Here is a 21,232-nt window from a genome sequence, read left to right on the forward strand (position 1 = left end):
CTCTCTCCAATTCCAGTTCCCCACATCTCTATGAACGTTGCTCCCTCCCTGGGCTCCACACTTCTCCCAGCAACAATATTTTGATACTTTTTGTAGTGCTCACGGCTTCCTCCAAGCGCTGCGCTCAGGCATCGCTCCTGGGGGTGCTTAGAGGACCATACGGGGGCCAGGCACATGCCCTACTCACTGCAGTGTCGCTCCAGCCCTTATCTTTTTATTTGGGGGCAACATTTGTTATAGGCATTAAATGGTTTAAAATGTTTAAATAGATTTCCATGAAACCACGGCGGGTTCCTGACTGTGACTGCAGCCTGGAACATTTCCAGTAAACCGCACACCCCCTTCCCTAAAGGTGCCCTAAGCGGCTGTTTACTCTCAATGCTGTTACTTTGTTGTGTTTTTGTCTTTTGTTTTTATTTTGGGCCCACACCTGGTGTTGCTCAGGGCTTACTCCTGGCTCTGGGCTCAGGGATCGCTCCCGGTGGGATTCTGGGGATTGAACCCCGGGTGGGCTTGTGTGCACGGCGAGTGCCTTGCCTGCTGTACTATCTCTCTAGCCCCAAAACCCGTTGGTTGGTTGGCTTGGGTTTGGGTGGGGGGAGGGGCACCCCCTGCAGTGCCCAGGAATCACTCCTGGCAGGCTCATGGGACTAGATACAGTGCAAGAGTTGGCAACTACGTGGGCTTGGTTCAAGGGCACTGCTCGCTGTTTTGCGGCTCCAGCTCCCCTGGCCTCTTTTGTAGCAGTATCTTGCTTCCTTTTTATCTGCCTAGAGTGCATCAAGTACACCCTTTGGCCACTTTTTGCTACATATGTAGAAGCCATAGGGAATACCTCCCACCTGAGCTCAGGGCTCAGGCTTGGCAGATTGTGACTCTGGCTGCTGACCTTGACTAAGCCCGTCTTTCCCAGAGGGGGGTGCCACTTGGTTCATCCATGATCAGTTTGGTCAAATGCTGCATCTAAACCGTGATTATTCAGGGCGGAATCCAAGAGCTTGATTCCTGATGAGACTCACCACCTTACCACGGGATTTTCTTTCTTTCTTTCTTTCTTTCTTTCTTTCTTTCTTTCTTTCTTTCTTTCTTTCTTTCTTTCTTTCTTTCTTTCTTTCTTTCTTTCTTTCTTTCTTTCTTTCTTTCTTTCTTTCTTTCTTTCTTTCTTTCTTTCTTTCTTTCTTTCTTTCTTTCTTTCTTTCTTTCTTTCTTTTTCCCTCCCTTCCTTTCTCTCCTTTTCTTCACACCCGGCAGTGCACAGAGGTTACTCCTGGCTCTGCACTCAGGGAATTACCCCTGGCGGTGCTCAGGGGACCATATGGGATGCTGGGAATCGAACCCCGGTCAGCCCCAGTCAGCAGCGTGCAAGGCAAACACCCTGCCCACTGTGCTATTGCTTCAGCCCTCTTGCTTTCTTGTTTTATGGTTTTCGGGCCACAGCAGGGGATGGGGGATGTGGGGGGTGGGTTGGGGGTGGGGAGTGGGGAGAGGATCTTGGGAGCTGCTCCTGATGTTACAAATTTCCTCCGGATTGTTACAGAGTGGCGCAATTTGGCGGAGAATACCAGGTGGCACTCATGAGAACTTGTAGTGCATTTTTTTTTTTTCATCAGCAACCAGTGGAGGAATCCTCCTTAGATCTGGGCCTAGAACAAAGAATCACTGAATCACTGTATCACTGTCATCCTTGATTTGGTCCAGGGGGCACCAGTAATGTCTCCATTGTGAGACTTGCTGTTGCTGTTTTTGGCATATTGAATGATAGAGTGTTTATGTGCCCTTTCGCTTCCTGCAAATCACCAGGAATCAGGCAACCTCCTGCCAGGCCAGAAGAAAGAAGTTTAGAAAGATAAAGGAGAGAAGGAAGTGTGAATCCAGTCATTCCAGACACATACTGAATCTCTCTCTCTCCCCCTCTCTCTCTCCCTCTCTCCATCCCCTTTACCCCCTCCCCTCCCCTTCCCTCCCTCCCCTCCCCTCCTCTCCCCTCTCCTCCCCTCCTCTCCTCTCCTCTCTCCATCCCCTCCCTCACTCTCTCTCCTGTCCTCTCTCTTTTCTCCCCCTGTACTCCCTCATCTCACTCCCTTAAAAGCACAACAAGACACCCTAAGGGTCTTTGATTTTGCAAGCCCCTTCCCAAATTTTCTAGGTGCCTGCGCCTGACCCTCCTCACCCCCACCCCCTGTGCCCTGCCGGGTGCCTGCAGGCTATGAGACGGGGTCTGTGGGCTGCAGGGCAGGGCTGCGTCTCCTGGGAACTGTGTTTGGGATTCCTGCGTGGTGCTGATGGAGCACACCTGATGTCGGTTGGCCCCGCAGGTGTCTTGTGTGAGGCGGGGAGGGGAGAAACGGTCACTTTCTCCTGGCCCGCCGCTGCCAGCTGGGACCTGGGGCTACTGGGTTCTTGTCTTGCCTCACAGAAAAGAATTTCAGGACTAGATGAGCAGTGAAGTAAAACAGATTTTATTTGGGGGTTTTTGGGAAGGGAGAGGGGGGAGAGGGAGTGAGAGAGGAGAGAAGCCAGCTCCCCTAAGAGCCCCTATGCCCCCAGCATTGGGTGGGGAAGCGTGCAAGCCCACCCCTCGGGAGCGGAGATGCGAGTGGCACGTGCTCGGGCGCCAGGTGGGCTCGGCCACGTGGGCACAGGCAGCACGTGGGCTCGGGCAGCCTATGTGTGCCCTCCCTTTGTTCAAGGTGGCCCGAATGGGGTTTTTCCAGCCAGCGCCCACTTGGGCTTCTACCTAGGTCAAAGTTCATGCCTAGGGAGGTTACCGAGTGGGGTGGAGTTGGGAGTGGTCAATGGTCTTCTTTGAAATTCCTTTCCTGGCCCTTTGTTTCTTTGGGTGCTTCTGTGGGGTGTGGGGGTGGGCGGCTGGCTGTGGCTGTGCCAGGTGAAAGTCTCACCAGACCCAAGGTTCTGTCTACTGCAGAGTTGGCTGTTTTTGCAGCTTCAGGGCTATTGATATTATTATTTCCCAGGAAATTCATTGTCATTGCCTTGCGCCCCTCCCCCCATTTCCTGTCTCCCTGCCTGCCTGCCTACTTCACACCCATCACTGCGACTAGTTGGGACTGGTTGAGCAGAGCATGTGGCAAACATTTATTGGAAGGAAAATGAAGCCACAGAAGAGAGAAATGTGGAAATGTGGTTGTGCGTCTGCTGTCGAGGGGTGGGGACGGTCTTTTTTTTTTTTTTTGCTTTTTGGGTCACATCCAGTGATGCACAGGGGTCACTCCTGGCTCTGCACTCAGGAATTACCCCTGGTGGTGCTCAGGGAACCATATGGGATGCTGGGAATCGAACCCGGGTCAGCTGCGTGCAAGGCAAACGCCTTCCCCACTGTGCTATGGCTCCAGCCCTCCCCCCCCTTTTTTGCCGGGGGGGTCTTTATAAAGGGGGAGCTCCAGCCTCTCTGACCCTCAGGGGCAAATGCCATCAGCCCAGCACTTCCCCGGCCGGCCTCAGATGTTCATTGAGTTGCTCGAGTGGGCGCCAGTAACGTCTCATTGTGAGACTTGTTACTGGTTTTGGCATATCGAATACGCTACAGGGAGCTTGCCAGGCTTTGCCGTGAGGGCAAGATAATCTTGGTAGCTTGCTGGGCTTTCCGAGAGGGACGGAGGAATTTAACCTGGGTCAGCTGTGTGCAAGGCAAATACCCTACCCGCTGTGCTATCGCTCCAGCCCAAAGGGAGCAATAGGCCAAATAAATGTGGAACCTTAGTAGATAACGGACCAGACATGATGGCCTCTCAGTGTCTGTGCTGCAAGCCATAATGCCCAAAAGTAGAGAGAGAGTATGGGGAATATTGTCTGTCCTGGAGGCAGGGGGAGGGTGGGAAAGGGGGTGCGTACTGGGGATATTGGTGGTGGGGAATGTGCACTGGTGGAGGGATGGGTGTGGGATCATTGTGTGATCATGAAAGCTTGTAACTGTCTCACAGTGATTCAATAAAAAAAAAAAAGTGGAACCTTGTGCTGTGAAACTGTGAACACATCCATCCACCCAGGGTCAACCAGCAGTCTTGCACGCAACCCTCACAGACTGACCGAGGGGACAGGACATGTCTTAGTTCTCTCTGCCACTGTCCTGCACATTTGTGTGAAATCCCGCCCAGCCTGTTACTCCCTTTCCACGTACACGGCAAGCATGCAGACGCTCCCTAGTAAACGGTGTCCCTCTTACTGTCTGGAAGGCTGCTTGGTTGCTGGATTTGTCTTACTGCCCCCAGGAACAATCCAAACACTGAGGGGGGGCAGGGGGGCCTAGTGACCTGGAAGGGAGGGGGAGAAACAAACTGACAGCAAGATAGACTATAACTCCTGCCAACGTGCCACAGAGCCCAGGGCTGGGCTGAGCAGGAACCCGCAGCTCTCCTCACCCCTGCTATGAATCCTGCCCCCTCCCCCATCTGCAGCTGGAGGAGAGAAGCCCTGCCTGATGGTTTTTGTTGTTGTTTGCTTTTCGCATCACACCCGGGCAATGCACAGGGGTTCCTCCTGGCTCTGCGCTCAGGAATTACTCCTGGCGGTGCTCAGGGGACCCTATGGGATGCCGGGAATCGAACCCAAGTTGGCCGTGTGCAAGGCAAACGCCCTCCCCGCTGTGCTATGGCTCCAGCCCCTGTTGTTGTTGTTGTTTTAAGGGGAGAGTGTATTAGTCTTGCTTGAAAACAACCCAGAATGTCACACAAGAGTCAGTGAAGACGCGGTTGGTTTTATTAAGGGATTCCGTGCATTGGGCAGCAGCCATCCCTCCACAAGGAGGGTGGCTCGGCAGGTTAAAAAGTGAGCGAGAAGATGGGGCTGGAGCAATAGCACAGCGGGTAGGGCGTTTGCCTTGCACTCGGCTGACCCGGGTTCGATTCCCAGCATCCCATATGGTCCCCTGAGCACCGCCAGGGGTGATTCCTGAGTGCAGAGCCAGGAGGAACCCCTGTGCATTGCCAGGTGTGACCCAAAAAGAAAAAAAAAAGTGATCGAGAAGAGAAAAGGATGCAAACCCCTCTGGGTGGGCGAGGAGGACAGGGCAGCCCTGCACATGTGCTTCCCAGACCTGCAGACCTCCACTCCCTCCCTCCCACCTTTCTTTTGTTTCTTTTTTTCTTTCTCCCCACACCCCCACAAAACTGCCCAGAGGATTAAAGCATTTAGATGAGGACCGCCCCCTCCTCCACAGTAGTGACCCAGTCCTAGGGGACTTGGCATACTTGACTCATTTGCTTCCTTTGACGCCTTTTTATCAGTCTCTCAGATGCAACCTCGGTTACAATTCAGGTGTGGGAGGGGACAGTTTGATATCCAAAGAGATTAAGAGCTGAATTAAGAATTCAAACCGGGGCTGGAGTGATAGCACAGAGGGTAGGGCGTTTGCCTTGCATGCGGCCGACCCGGGTTCGATTCCCAGCATCCCATATGGTCCCTCAGCACCGCCAGGAGTAATTCCTGAGTGTAGAGCCAGGAGTAAGCCCTGTGCATTTCTGGGTGTGACCCGAAAAGCTAAAAAAGGAAAAAAAAAAAAAAGAATTCAAACCGGGGCTAGAGCAATAACACAGCAGGTAGGGCGTCTGCCTTGCACTCGGCCGAACTGGGTTCGATTCCCAGCATCCCATAGGGTCCCCTGAGCACCGCCAGGAGTAATTCCTGAGTGCAGAGCCAGGAGTAATTCCTGAGTGCAGAGCCAGGAGTAACCCCTATGCATTGCCGGTGTGACCCAAAAAGCAAAAAAAAAAAAAAAAAAGAGGGATGGGAAGGGCCAACAAACCCTCGACAGACACCAGCGTTAATTTGGTTTAAGTTTCTCTGAGTCCTCTTCATCCTCTCCCCGCCCTGTGCTTGGCGCTGTAGGAGCAGTGCATTTCCACTCTACCCCAAGTACCTTTGAAATCGCTAGTCATAGTTTGACTATGAAAGCTGAGTCCTTATGAGACCCCAGGGCAAAAGGGAGGTGAAATCCAGGAACTAATTCCTGCGGCAATTTCTTTGCAGTAATTTGGGCAGTTTCCAATGTCATGGGAAAGGCCTCTACCCAGCTGGAGAAAGTGGCAATAAAAGCCAACGAGTGTTGGTATCCCGGGAGCCGTCATTGCACACCAGAGACAGACGAGGTGACCTTAAAGCATAACCAGAGGATCTCAGTGACATCTAACTCGGTGACACTCTAGGGAGTTTCCCCCGCGCCCAGCTCTCCATAGACCCTCCAGATTGGAGTTCCAGATGCATTAGACTCACCCCTGGGGGTTCAGGCCGGAGACTCCTGTAGAGGAATTTAGGACGTGGGGCCGACTGGTCAGCTGAGCCAACCGTTGACCGATGGAAGCTCTGGAGTCCTCAGTGGATGGCTGTCCCATCGACCCGCTGGGCCAGGGTTGGTCCACACAGTCTTGGTATCTCGCTAGGGCCCCCAAATGTTAGCAGGAAAAACTCCAAGAACCACAGCAGACTTAGTAACGAGTGCGAGAGTCCTTATTCTGTTGGTCTGAGCCACGCCTGTGCCCTCTACACACAGTTCTGATTGCTGTGGCTTTATGGCTTGCTTCAAGGTCCGGGGAAGAAATGTCTCCTTTCTTCTCTCTCCAGACTTACTTGGCCGTGGGGGGAGTTTTTATGATTTCATGTACATTTTGGTTGTGTCTGTTCATCTGTTTGGGGGCCACATCTGGGCTATTCTGGCTCCGTGCTCGGGACCCCTATGAGGTTGGGGACCCCTATGAGGTATAGGGATCAGACTGGGATTGGCAACATGCAAAGCTACATGCCTTAACCCTGGAACCATCTCTCGAGCCCCGTGTGAATTTTAGCAGTATTTATTCCATATCACACTAAAGGATGTCATGGGAATTTTGGTGGGGACTGTGTTTAATGTGTCTAGCGCTTTGGGTGGGCTAGTCATTTAAATGATGCTAATTCTTGCAATCCATGAACAAGAAATATGTTTCCATTTCCTTAGGTCTTCTATTTATTTTAATGATGATTTTCAGCTTTCTTTAAATCCTTTTTGCTTCCTTAATTAAATAAATTCCCAGGGACTTATTTTTTTTTTTTGAGGTACAGTTGTGAATGGGATTGCCTTTTAAATTTCTTTTCTTCTACCTCATTATTTGCATATGGAAATGCAGTGGATTTCTCTGTATTGAATTTGTAGTCTGCCACTTTACTGTATAGATTTATTGTTTCTGAAAGATTTATTCGGGGGGGAGGTCTGGTGCTGCCAGCAGTTTATCCGTACCTGTGGGGCGAGTGTATCAGTAGCCTGATGGTGCCTTCAGACTTCCTGGTACCCCAAAATTGCCGCTGTGCCTATGGCCAGGCCCCAGAAACTTGGGACCAAGTTTACCAAGAAATTAAATGGCCAAAAGTTAGGCATGTGGGAGCCACACCCACAAACCACCTCCGGCTCAGCTATACAAGCTCATTTATTGTCCTTGTTTCAGAGACCCATAGATAAATCTCGAAAGAGATCAAAAGCCACAGTCAATCTTGGACCCGCAACTGGCTGAACAGACGGGTAAATTGAGGGAGGTCAGGTTGGCCTGGTGGCCCACCCAAGCAGAGCCCCCCCAGCAGCCGCTTGCTTCCACAATCCAAAATCACCACCATATCCCCAGCCAGACTCCACCGTCTCAGGACGGATCTCACCAAGATATAATCTGCTGAAAATTATGGTAGGCGGGTTTTGAGACTGAAATCTCCAGGCTTTCTCAGAGTAAGTTAGTTTGGGCTACCTCCCCCCACTTCTCAATACACATGGACGCACTGGCAGTCACCCTCCCACAAACCAACTCCAGCGCCACCCTGTAAACTCTACTGCTGGCCTGGCTTCAGAGACCCCTAAATAAACTTCGAAAGAGATCAAAAGCTGCAAAAAAGTTCAGACTTGTGCATGGCTGAACAGACTGAGGTAAATTGGAGGGGGGCGGGTTGACCTGTGCCTGCCCAAGATGAGCTCCCAGCAGCCACTTGCTTCCAACAATCCAAAATCGCCACCAGATCCCCAGCCTGAGCCACCGTCTCAGGATGGACCTCACCAAGATATAATCTGCTGAAAGTTTTGTAATGTGGATCTTAGCGCACCAATAACCCTGACCCAGAGACACAGCAGCGAGTCCCAGAAGACACCACAGCACTGGAGGTCTCTCCAGGCCCCATACTGGGCCAATTTCACCGGGGCACCCCAGATGGAGCAGGTGCAGTCTCCGTGCCTACTCCAGATGGAATCCCGGGGACTAAGAGCTTCCACAAAGAAACTCCTCCTCCCTCCCCGTCCTGGTATGTGGGTTCCAGTGCCCAAAAGCCCTGGCCCAGAGACTCCCAATTGAAACCCAAAATGGGTTAGTGCCATACAGAGATGTCTCTGGAACCCAACCATTTACAATCAAAATTTTTACGTTTACAATCATGGTCGCACGAGCTCTCATGATATTCAAAATGAGCAATGGAAAATAAATTATCTAGCGTCTGACCCTGGCAGGTAGGCTTGAATAGGGGTGGGAAATTTCGAGCAAAACATAATGCCCCAAATTAGAGAGAGAGAGTATTGGGGAAATTGTCTGCCATAGAGGCAGGGTGAGGACTGGGATGTGGGTGGTGGAAAACGTGCACTGGTGGAGGGATGGGTGTTCCATCATTGTATGGCTGAATCTCAAGTGTGAAAGCTTTGTAACCCTACCTCATGGTGATAAATAAAAAAAAAAAAGTAATGGGGAGTTCATGCCCAACTCAATGAGCTTAATCAATGGCTGAACACATAGCAGTACTCCTACATTATTAAAAAAAGATTTATTGGGGAATCTTTAGGGTTTTCTGTGTGGATTATCATGTCCCCTGCAAATAGTGATAGTTTGACTTCCTTTCCAGTTTGAATCCCTTTCGCATCTCTGTCTAATCATCGTGACAAAGACTTAACAATACTTTATTGAATAATAGCAGTGAGAGTGGACAACTTGTCTTGTGCCTGATTGAGCTTTCTTAGATGAAAGCTCTTGGCTTTTCACTGTTGAGTATATTACCTGGATATATGGCGGAGAGAGCTTTCTGTGCCCATTTTGCTGAGTTGTCTTTAATTTTTAATCATAAATGAGTGTTGAATCCTTTTTATTTATTTTAGGCGTTGTGATTTACAGTATTGTTGATTGTCAGCATGGAGGCCGGAGGACCTAGAGATGCAGAGTGTACACCAAGAGGTGCATAGGGGACCAAGGAGACCAGATCTCTGAAGTCCTGAGATTTATTTTCAGCAACTACTTATACATTTCGGCTAGCAAGGAGAGGGAAAACATTCCAGACTAAGGATGAGCAGTAAACAGAGAGGGCCCCTTACACAGGCATGGCTTGTCGTAATCACATGAAACAGACGCTGTTTGAACCAGGGATCATTAACAGGGCAAGCAGTGACGTTTACAGATGCGCTCTGTGGGCTAGGGCTAATTGTTAACATCCCACCAGGAACTCCAGGGGACACAGTGCTTCAGGTGGGCTGTGTTAAGCCTACTATCTGCAAGCTTTCTCCAGCAGGGCTTTCTCATTCAGCAATCACGTCAGCAGCAGGGCCCAGGTCTGAAGCTATCCCAGATAATGTTTCATGCATTGCACATCCCAGGGTTTCATGCATTGCACATTCCAACACCACACCTTCCACGAATGTCAGCTTCCCTCCAATATTGCCCCAGTGTTGCTCTCCCCTCACCCCCCATGTCATCTTCCCTCCCTATCCGCCCCAGAATGATAGGCTTTAGTAAAGGGCCAGCTCTCGATTTCTGTTGCCATTGGGTATTTGTTGTTTTCTTACTATGTTTCTTTACATACTGCACACGAGGGAGATCATCCCATGTCTGTCCTCCTCCTTCCAACTCAGTCTTATTGAGTACATTCCCTGCCTCTGCCTCTGATGATAGGATTTTAATGTTAATGTGGTGTGCTGCATTGAACCATCCTTGCATTCCTGGGATAGATTCCCACTTGATTGTGGTATAAAATCCTTTTTAATGAATCTGTTTGCATTTGGCTGGCTAAAATCTTGTTGAGTACCTATGCATCTATGTTCATCAAGATGCTGTCTGTACATTTCTGGGTTTGGTTTTTTTTTTTTTTTGCTCTTTTGGGTCACACCCGGCTAGGCTCAGGGGTTACTCCCTGGCTTTGCACTCAGGAATCACTCCTGGCAGTGCTTGGGGGACCATATGGGATGCTGGGAATTGAACTCGGGTCAGCCGCGTGCAAGGCAAACACCCTACCCGATGTGCTATCACTCCAGCCCCATGTACATTTCTGTTTTAATGATGTTTTCTGACTGCATTTTATGTCCAGGTAATATTGGCTCATAAATTATTTTGTAGAGACCTTATTTTTCTGTTTCTGGAGCCTGAGAAAAATATGTAATAAGTACTTTCTGAAATACCCACCTGGGCCTGAGATTTTGGGTTTGCTGAGACTTTCAATTACTGTTTCAATTTCTTGATAGAAATTGGTGTGTTAAGATATTTGACTTCTTCTTGATTCACTCTTCAGAGGTTGTAGTATCTAAAATATTTACCAGTTTCTTCTAGGTTCACCAGATTTGTAGTTTAAAGATGTTCATAGTTTTTTTATATGCTCTTGAATTTCTGTGAAATTTGTTGTATCCCTTTGCATTTCTGACCCCTCTGTGCTATCTCTCCATCCTGGCCTTATAGAGCAATTATTTGCCTAGGCAATTGTTTTCCTGCCTTTTATTTGAATCCGTTTTTCCTTTTCCTTTTCTGAATCTGCGTGTGTGTGTGTGTGTGTGTGTGTGTGTGTGTGTGTTTTACTCCCACCACCATTCAGTAATGTATTTGGTAGCAGAAAGTTGGGTTCTGTATTCTGATCCATTTGGCTACTCTGCACCTTGTTATTGATGAGTTCAGATCATTGATGGTAAGTGAGATTACTGAAGTGAAAAAACTTATTGCCATCTTTGTTTACATGGATTATGAATACGTGTCTTTGCCTCTTTGGTCATCTTTCATTTTTTTCACTTCTTCTTATACACCTGCCTTGTGTCCCGTGATCACATTCCAATGGCCTCTTTTTGGTTTGTGTTCACATAATTGTTTTCCTGGAGATTACCATGAAGTCCTGGGTCTGTTTTCCCGCTTTGGTTCAAAGCAAATGAACCTCCTGTGCATTGTAGAAGATTCAGTATTCCTCTCCTCCTTTCACTTGTATAAGGATTTTGATTACTACTCCAAAGTAGGATTTCTTTGCCATTTTTTGTTTGTTTGTCTTTTGGGGCTGCATCCGGTGGCATTCAGGAATCCCTTCTGGCAGACTCAGGGACCCTGTGGGATGCTGGGATCAAGCCCTAGTTGGCTGTGCAGTAGACAAATACCCTACCCGATTGTCCTATTGCTTCAGCCCTGATTAACATTTTTTTCCTTTTTTTTTTTTTGGTCACACCCGGCGATGCACAGGGGTTACTCCTGGCTCTGCACTCAGAAATTACTCCTGGTGGTGCTCAGGGGACCATATGGGATGCTGGGAATCGAACCCGGGTCGACCGCGTGCAAGGCAAATGCCCTACCTGCTGTGCTATCTCTCCAGCCCCCCAGCCCTGATTAACATTTTTTTTAATTTATTTTTTTTCATTAATTCACTGTGAGGTATAGTAACAAAATTGTTTGAGCTTTAATCATATGGTCATCAAACACCCATCCCTTCACCAGTGCACATTTTCCACCACCAAAATCCCCAGTACCCCCCTACCGCACCATCCCACACCTCCCCTTGCCTGTGTGGCACAGAATTTGCCAAATACTCTTTCTCTACTTTAGTTACCTTTGGTATTTTGAGACCAGTCCTGCCACCCCTCATATTTGCTGAGAATGCAATGCTAGACGATGTGTTTTGTATTGCTTGTTATGGATATGTGTCGCGCGCCGCTTCGTCCAGCGAAGAAACACGCAACTCGGAGATCCTTTTGGCTGCGATTTATTCAGGAACTTTCTCATGCGTTAGAGAAGAAATCAGGAACGGGGACGAGGAGGAAGGAGGAAAGGGGGACGCATGAGGGAGAACCGACTAGCTAGGTGACTTCCCCCCTTATATACTTCTCCCTGCCTGTTTGCCCTCAAGTGTCTGCAGCTGATAAACCAGCCATAACTTGTGAGCGTGACAAGACATCCTGATTCCCCATCAGGTGTTGTTCATGAAGCACGGTGCAACCAACAAGAAACAGGTGTTCACGAAGCACGGTTCCATGGAGGCTCTCCACAGATATGATATAATGTCGCGCAGTCGCAAGAGCAGACGCACGCTCTAGGAATTCTAAGATTTTAATAATTAGGGTCTGAAATCGCTGCAGTAAGTTGGTTCCATATTCTTTGGTGTGTCCCTGGATTGTGGCCGTGTGGGAGCTTAAGTAAATGGTGGGTGGATGTGGCATCATTTTGGGGTCCCATTGGGGCGGGGGGGGTGGGGAGGAGAAGGGCCCACTCCTTCCCTGTCCCTCGAGGGATTTGCTGTCACTACCACTTGTACCTGGATCCTCTCCCTGATGTCTAGAAAATGGCGGCCACCGGAGCTCCTAGAGGGCAGGTGGAGGGACAGCACCAGCCCCCGTCTGGAGCAGCCCAGCGGAAAAGGCTTATTGCAAAGTCCCAGGCCATCTCTGCAGCAAGTTGCTCGGATCCAAGATCGTTTGTGTGTCCCCTGATTAGCTTTTAATGTGTGCAAAACTTCAAGTGAAAAATAATTGGAAGAGGGACTGCAGCAACAGCACAGCAGGAAGGTTGTTTGCCTTGCACGCGGCCGACCCAGGTTCGATTCCCAGCATCCCATAGGGTCCCTTGAGCACTGCCTGGGGTAATTCCTGAGTGCAGAGCCAGGAGTAACCCCTGTGCATCACCGGGTATGATCCAAAAAGCAACAAAACAAAACAAAACAAAACAAAAAAAACGGGAAGAGTTGTAGAAAAGCTCTTCCTCGGAGCCACTTGGGTCTAGCTCTTCTAGCTCGTATTCTCCCTGAAACAGGTACTTTGCTCACTTCTCTCTGTGTCTCCTTGCTAGTTTTCTCTGATCGCTCTTGAACCTGTGCTTCCTCCCTTTCTCTCTCTCCTCACATTGTTCTCAGCAAGTTTCATTCCCAGAAACTGTCCTGGGGCCAGCGCAGTGGTGCAGTGAGCGGGGCACTTGCCTTGCCTGTGGCCAAGTCCGGTTTGATCCCCAGCATCCCGTATGGTTTCCCGAGCGCTGCCGGGAGTGATTCCTGAGTGCACAACCAGGAGTAAGCCCTGCGCACCACCAGGTGTGGCCCCCAAAACAACAATTTTTTAAAAGTAAATAGCACTTTTTTTTTTCTTTTGGGGTCACACCCAGCAATGTTCAGAGGTTACTCCTGGTTCTGAACTCAGGAATTTCTCCTGATGGTACTCAGGGGATCATATGGGATGCTGGGGATCGAACCCGGGTCGGTCGCCTGCAAGGAAAACACTTTACCCTCTGTGCTATCTTTCCAGCCCCTTAAATAAATAAAGACTACCTTGCTTCCCTGTTTTGTTGTTTCCTGAGATTCTTTTCTGTGAGGGAAGGCGGCAGACCCAGGACGTCTGTGCTGAGGTTCAGACTGGCTTTCCTTTCCTGCAAAGAGGGATTCTCCAAGCAGCCCGAATCCTCGGCTCCCTGGGCACCGGGTAGCCGGGATCACCTCCCTGAATATCTCAAGTCCAGGCGCAGCTTGACGGCCGCCGTGCGGCGCTGGTGGAACCCTGTGCCCAGTAGGTGCTGGTGGAGGACTTCAGCCGTCCTGATGGAATCCGGGCGTTTCCCCTGAGCACTGGTGGCCAAGCAGGTTGCGAGCACAGAGGTGGGAACACATTTTCCTTGAGGCCACCTCCCTCGTTCCCCACTAGACTGAAACACTGGCAGCAATTCTCTTCCCTCCCCTCCCCTCCCCTCCCCTCCCTTCCCCTCCCCCCCTCCCCTCCCCTCCCCTCCCCTTCCCTTCCCTTCCCTTCCCTTCCCTTCTCTTTTTTGCCTTTTGGGTCACACTGGCGTTGCACTGGGGTTAGTCCAGGCTCTGCGCTCAGGAATTACCCGTGGCGGTGCTCAGGGGACCCTATGGGATGCTGGGAATCGAACCCTGGTATCTGATGGATGGTGGGGGTCTGGAAGGAGATCTGCATCAGCTACCTTTAGAGGGGTGCCCGTGAATGTGTCTGTTAGAATAACAGCCAAGTCTGAGATAGGAATTCTGAGAATCAACAAAAAGTGAACAGAAACAGCAGTTGGAGCTGTTGGCGTGTGGATAGACTTGCTTTGTGCTGGGTTGCCACTAACTTTCGATTTATTCTTGTTTCGTTTGGGAGCCACACCCAGCTGTGCCCAGGGCTTACTCCTGGTTCTGTGCTCGGAGATCATTCTTGCCTGGCACTGCTGGGGTGGGGACAGGGACAGAGGGGCCAAATGCGGTGCAGAGGATGGAACCTGGGTCCTAGACAAGCACGAAGCATAAGCATGAGTCTTACCCTAGGTACAAGCTCTCTGGCCCCTTGAATCGGGGTCTTCCAGCTCTGGCTTCTAGTCATACTTAAAAGCATTAACATATGAGGGGTCGGAAGGATCGTCCAGAGGGTAAGGGTGATTGCCTTGCATGGGGCAGACCCAGATTCCATCCCCAGCATCCCATACGGTCCCCCAAGCACCGCAAGGAATAATTCCTGAGTGCAGGGCCAAGAAAGAGTAACCCCTGAGCATCGCTGGGTGTGACCCAAAAAGAAAAAAAAAAAAGTATTAACGTATGAGAAGCACTTGGAATAGCTTCAGGGACTAGGTGAGTCTTAGCTTCAGAGTTTGTTCCTAAACGTCGCAAGGTCAGTGGAAAGAAGCAAAGCTCCCGGCTACTGAGGCTCAAGAAATCCGTGCGGCTTAAGGATCCTGCCCCACCCCCATCCCTCCTCCTCCTCCTCTTTTTTGTCAGCCACAGGGCCCTGAAGGAGCTGCTCCCTCGCCTCCCCGCCTCCTGCTGCCAGGTGCCTTCCTTTCTCTCCCAGGCCCTGCACATCGACTTATCTTGCTCTACACTGATCCTCTCCTTCTTTCCCAGAGTGTCAGCAGTACGTTTCAGTAACTAATTCTCGTCCAAGGACCTTTATCTGCTCCCCCCCCCTTCCACCCAAGGCCAGTGCTTTTCGTTGCTCTCAGAATGTGCTTGTTATGCATTATTCCTGGGCCTGGGCCCTGAGGAACGAACCCAAATTCTCAGGCTGCTTTCAGAGGAGATGTGGGGAGAAACGGGGACGGACAAAGTAAGTGCCGAGAAACGGAGGCTGAGAAAGTATAAGCTAGTGCCCCCTTTTAATAAAGCTCTGCAGTCTGAGAACTGGGCTTTTTCCTGCAGAAATCCAGTCTGGAGATGACTTAGAACATTTCGGTTTTTGTTCGAGGGGAAAATAAAGAATGTTTTATACGGGGCTGGAGCGATAGTACAGCCGGTAGGGCGCTTGCCTTGCACACGACTAACTTGGGTTTGCTCCCCGGCATCCCATAGGGTCCCCTGAGCACAGGCAGGAGTCACTCCTGAGTGACTGCGGAGTCAGGAGAAAGCCCTAACACCACCATGTATGACCCCCCAAACCAAAAAATAAAAACAAACCCAGAAATTTTGCACATTTCTTGGGCCAATTCACGCCCAGCTTCCGACTGCCCAGTTTCTATCCAAGCACTGCCAGAGTGAACCCCGCGACCTCTGCCCTTTCCTGACTGTCACAGCCCCGGGTCTCTCTCCTAACTCCCCCCCTTTTCTTTTTTTTTTGGATCAGAGGGGTATTTGTACAGAGAAAATCAGAATGAGGGGCTGGATCGATAGCACAGTGGGTAGGGCATTTGCCTTGCATACGGTCGATCCGGGTTCCATTCCCAGCTTCCCGTATGGTCCCCTGAGCACCGCCAGGAGTAATTCCTGAGTGCATGCATCAGGGGTAACCCCTGCCCATCGCCGGGTGTGACCCAAAAAAAAGCCCCCCCCCAAAAAAAAGAAAATCAGAATGAGCCTAAACGTAGAGTTATGGTCACGATCAGGAGCCAGTTTTGGAGAGTCTTGCTGGAAAGACCCCAGAATGAGAAGCAAAACAAGACCAAACACGGCAGTCCTACCTGGGCATCCAGTAGTGGCCATCCCAAGGGGGGATTTCTGACAAGGTCTGAAAACGGGAGGGTGGGCGTCATGAGCAGCAGCCAAAAGCTTTCAGGGATTGTGGACAGAAACGCAAGCCGGGCTGGGGCGCGCCCCGAGAGCAGCCCCTCCGAGTCACACGCCGCCGGAGATGCCGGGGTCTGGGTGCGGCGGGGTCAGACGTGGGAGCCCGCGGAGCCCCCTTGTGCCCGGAGAGCCTCTCTCCTGTTCATCCTCCCTTCTCTCTCCACTCGCAGTGCGGTGGGCAGGCAGGGAAGGCCCCTCCCCAGGCGATGGCAGTAAGTTTCCTGAAGTTTCAAAAGCCAGCCTTGCAGAAAGCAGGAACTCAGGCCTGGTCAGACCCTCACCTGGCGCCCCAACAGACCCAGAGAACTCCTGCAGGAACAAAAGGCCAGGGAAGGAATTTCAAAGAAGACCATCACCACTCCCAGCCCTACCCCCTTGGTAACCTCCTTAGCAACGGACTAACCCCACCTGGGGGCAGATTGGAAAATCCCTATAAAGCCACCTTGAATAGGGAAGGGTGCGCATGTGCTGCCCAAGCCCATGTGCTGCTTGTGTCCATGTGGCTGAGCACATGTGTCACCCGAGCACATGTGTCACCCGAGCACATGTGTGGTCCGAGCACATGTGTGGCCTGAGCACATGTGTTGCCTCTATCTCCCCTCTTGAGATGTGGACTTTCAGGCTTCCGTGCCTAATGCTGGGATGTGTGTAGGGGCTCTCTCCGCCCTTGGAGAAGCCCGGGCGCTCTCTCTCTCTCTCTCTCTCTCTCTCTCTCTCTCTCTCTCTCTCTCTCTCTCTCTCTCTCTCTCTCTCTCTCTCTCTCTCTCTCTGGTTTTTGGGTCACACTGGCAATGCACAGTGTTACTCCTGGCTCATGCACTCAGGAATCACTCCTGGCAGTGCTCGGGGACCATATGGGATGCTGGGAATCGAACCCAGGTCGGGCCGTGTGCAAGGCAAAATCCCTACCCACTGTACTATTGCTCCAGCCCCCGGGGTTCTCTCTTGAGCACGTTACTCTCCACTCTCTCCCACTTTCTCTCCCTCCTCCCCTTCAAAACCTCCCAATAAAATCTGTTTCCCTTCACTACTCCTCTACTCCTGAAATTCTTTTCTGCGAGGCCACACAAGAGCTCAGTAACCCTGGGTCTCAGGTGGCAGAGGCGGGTGGGGAGAAAGTGACCTTTTTCCTCTCCGCTTCCCATAAGCCACTCGTGGGGTCCACCAACATCAGAAGGAGACAAAAGGGCTCCAGCAATTCTCCTGTCCCCCTGGTTACCTGCTCTGATTCCGGCCCTGCTGGCCCCCGCCCACACTCGTCCTTGTAGCCTGGCCCGTGGCTTCTGCGTGTGAATCACTTTCCTCGGTACGTGTCCAAACGGCGCCGGAGTTTGGGTTATGTTGTTGCACACCCAGTACGAGCAAGGCCCTGAAGAAGAAACGTCAAGAGTAAGAAAAACCGGTGGGGAGTATCCGGGGGAGACTGGAAGGGAAGAATAGGAAGTTTCGTTATTTCAGAAGTTGTTGTTTCTTGTAAGCTGGTGTAACTGTGCCATTCCAGATGACACGGAGCTCCCGCAAGGTCCCGAGCGGGCTGAGTCCTAACAGAGGCTGCGAACCATGACTGACTTTGCTTCGTGTAACCACCTCTTTCCTCGCTTCTGTAACCAGGCTTGCGAGCTTGCGCTTGCGTGGACTTACTGGGCGCCAGGGAGCGGCCCGGTGAGATAAACTAAATTTTTAGGTGTGCATGAGTGGCAGGGCACCAGGATATGGTTTTCCCTATGAAAAGACCAGCTGCGGGGGGCTGGAGAGAGAGCACAGCGGGGAGGGCGTTTGCCTTGCATGCGGCCGACCCGGGTTCAAATCCCAGCATACCATATGGTCCCCTGAACACAGCCAGGGGTAATTCCTGAGTGCAGAGCCAGGAGTAACCCCTGTGCATCGCTGGGTGTGACCCAAAAAGAAAAAAAAAAAAAAAGAAAAGACCAGCAGCTTCTGCTGTAGGGCTGCAGCGCTCACCTAGCCCCACAGCTGGGGTCAATAGACTCCTCCAAATTCAAAGTTTTTGGATCTTGGGTTGATGTCAGCAGGCCAGTAGAAAGGGAAGGCCTCCCCCCACCCCCCACCCCTGCCCCAAGACAATGGCAATGAATTTCCTGGGAAATCATAATATCAATAGCCCCCAAGTTGCAAAAGGCCAGCTTTGCAGAAAACAGGAGCTAAGGTCTGATAAGACTTTCACCTGGCACCAGAACCGGCCCAGAGCAGGCTGGGCCCCCTCTGACAGAAGCTGCAGCAGAAACAAAAGGCCAGGAAAGGAATTTCAAAGAAGGCCAGGACCACTCCCAACCCTACCGCCCTACCAGTGGACTTTGACCTAGGTAGAAGCCCCAGCTGGGGGCAGGTGGTTCAAGGCCACCTTGAACAGAGTAAGTGCGCATATGCTGCCCGAGCCCACGCGCTACTTGTGCCCACGTGGGCGAGCACATGTGGTGCCACTCCCGGCTCTGCATTCAGGAATCACTCCTGGCAGTGCTTGGGGGACCCTATGGGATGCTGGGAATCGAACCTGAGTCAGCCGAGTGCAAGGCAAATGCCCTCCCCCCTGTACAGTTGCTCCAGTCCCTGTACTACTTCTTTATGCTCCTTTGCCCCGTTTGACATGTTACTCCTAGCACCTATTGCGTTCAAGTTTAGCACTGTAGCCCTGTACCACTGTGTTCCCATTGTTCATCGAACTGCTCGAGCGGGCACCAGTAACGTCTCCATTGTGAGACTTGTTGTTACTGTTTTTGGCATATCCAATACGCCACGGTGAGCTTGCCAGGCTCTGCTGTGCGGGCGGGATACTCTCAGTAGCTTGCCAGGCTCTCCGAGAGGGGTAGAGGAATCAAACCCAGGTTGGCCACGTGCAAGGCAAACGCCCTACCCACTGTGCTATCACTCCACCACATTTAAGTTTAGTTTTGAAAATTGGGTCAAGGGCCAGAGACGACAGCTCGGAGAGGCACAGTACACGCCTGGCTTGAGTGAGGCCCCGAGTTGGATCTGGGCACCACAGGACCCCACCAGTTCCACATCCTCAATCTCACCTGGAGACACTGGCCCAGTTGGCCGATACCCTGCAGTGACCCCCGGGTTCCCCTGAGCTCTGCCTGGGAGGAGCCCTCTCCCCGATTGGCTGTTCCTGAATGCCCACGGTGGACCCTAGCCTTGGGAGCAGGATGAAGACGCTTGCCAGGTGTCCTGGGCATGAAGAACAGTGAAAGTATTTCTGTTGAGCTGACCTTAGGGGTATCTACAAGGTGCTTTTGAATTTTTTCTTTATTGGGCATTTCTTTTTTGGGGGGGGAGGGGGTGTCACATACAGCGATGCTCAGAGGTCAGTCCTTGGAGGGAGCCATTTTACAATCCTGGCTCTTATCTTCAAGTAAGACAGAGCCTGGCTCTTCTCAAACAGGGGCCTACTTAAAATTCCTGTAACAAGGATGCCATTGCGGACCCTACTGACCTTACTGTTCCGCCATTGTTTACACTAGCCAATACCCACGCCTGACATGATAGATGAACATGTCACGATCTGTGATTGACTACTGCTTGTACGGGGGTCCGGGCACGCATACCATACCACTGCCTCCCAGCTGGCAAGTATAAATGCTGTAGCTGCCAGTGGAATAAAGCTCTCTCCTCTCTTGCTGCTTTCTGGCTCTGTGTCTGTTCATTCGGCTTCGTCCCCTCCTCAACCCCACAAAAGGTCCTCCCTGCTGGACAGGACAGGACCCCCACAACTCCTGGCTCGGCACTCAGGAATTACTCCTGGTGGTGCTCAAGGGACCCTGTGGGATGCCAGGGATGGAACCCGGGTCAGCCGTGTGCAAGGCAAACGCTCAACGCACTGTACCGTCACTCCGGCCCCTCAGCTTTTTTTTCTATAAGATACTTTGAGATGCACAAAGGCAAAAAGGACAGAGTGGTGATAAACTAAAGGAATGCAGAGCCGTTTGGTAGAGTGAATATAGTGAAATGCCGATTCAGAGAATCCAGGCGATAAACATATATATTCTTTCTACAAATGGTGGGGCATCTCATGCCCAAGATTTTTCATAATGAAGTATGGGGGAGCAACCCTTTACTGGCGCCTTTGACAGCGTCTTTGACAGCTCAAGGTTTTCCTCCCCGCCCCCTTTCCAATTCTGCGTGTCCGTGGGGTGGCACTGCTTTCTCCTGGGGAGACCGGGGTCTGTCTGCCGTCTACTGCTAGCCGAGGCTGCCTGGCGTGGCGTCCCCGCTCTGTTCTGACAGTCCTGGTTGACAGGTGAGAAGATGGATGCTCACGAAGGCTCCATAACCCACACTTAATCTCCTGTACTGGGGTCAGACGTGACCCCAGTGGGCCACGTGACTCCAGACTGGACAGTGCCTGGCAGGGACAGGAATTGGGGGTCTGCAGAAACTGGTTTATTGCTTTGGAAAGCCTTGTTGGGGACAGAAGGCATGTAATTCCACACCGGAAGAGACAGCCGAGTGAGAGCTGTAGGAAGCAGGTGACTGCGTTTGGTTGAGGGTAGCAAGAACCCCCACCTTCACCCCTCCACACACACACTTTGGTGTTCTGGTGGAGGCTTCAATTAGCTCCACATTTCTTTTGAGGGCTTTTTTTTTTTTTTCGGTATAAGCAAACTTGAGTGGTGAAAGGGCCGGGAACAGGCTTGTGGAAGAGAAGAGGGCAGAGGCCGGGAGGAGAATCAGGCTGAAGCAGGCTGTCAGGGTGCTCCTGGAGAGGTCCACAGGTGTCCTCCCAGGAGGCCAGTGAAGTCGCGCCCAATGTGGATTTATAGTGAAGTAACAGAGGGCTGGGGCGGGGGGAGGACGGCGTGCTTCTCTCAGTACCCGGGCCTGTTTCTGCCAGTGCACATGCGGGGGGCTTCGTATAAGTTCCAGGAATGCCAAATTCCCCGGGTGGTGGGCTTTCAAGCCACATAAGCAGTGGTTTCCGGGTGTCCCATCTGAGCCCCCGGGCCGACCGAGCAAGTGGATAGTGGGGCGCGTGGCCGGCCGGCTCAGACAAGCCATGGGG

Source organism: Sorex araneus, chromosome 4, assembly GCF_027595985.1.
Source record: "Sorex araneus isolate mSorAra2 chromosome 4, mSorAra2.pri, whole genome shotgun sequence".
NCBI classification, from domain to species: domain Eukaryota; kingdom Metazoa; phylum Chordata; class Mammalia; order Eulipotyphla; family Soricidae; genus Sorex; species Sorex araneus.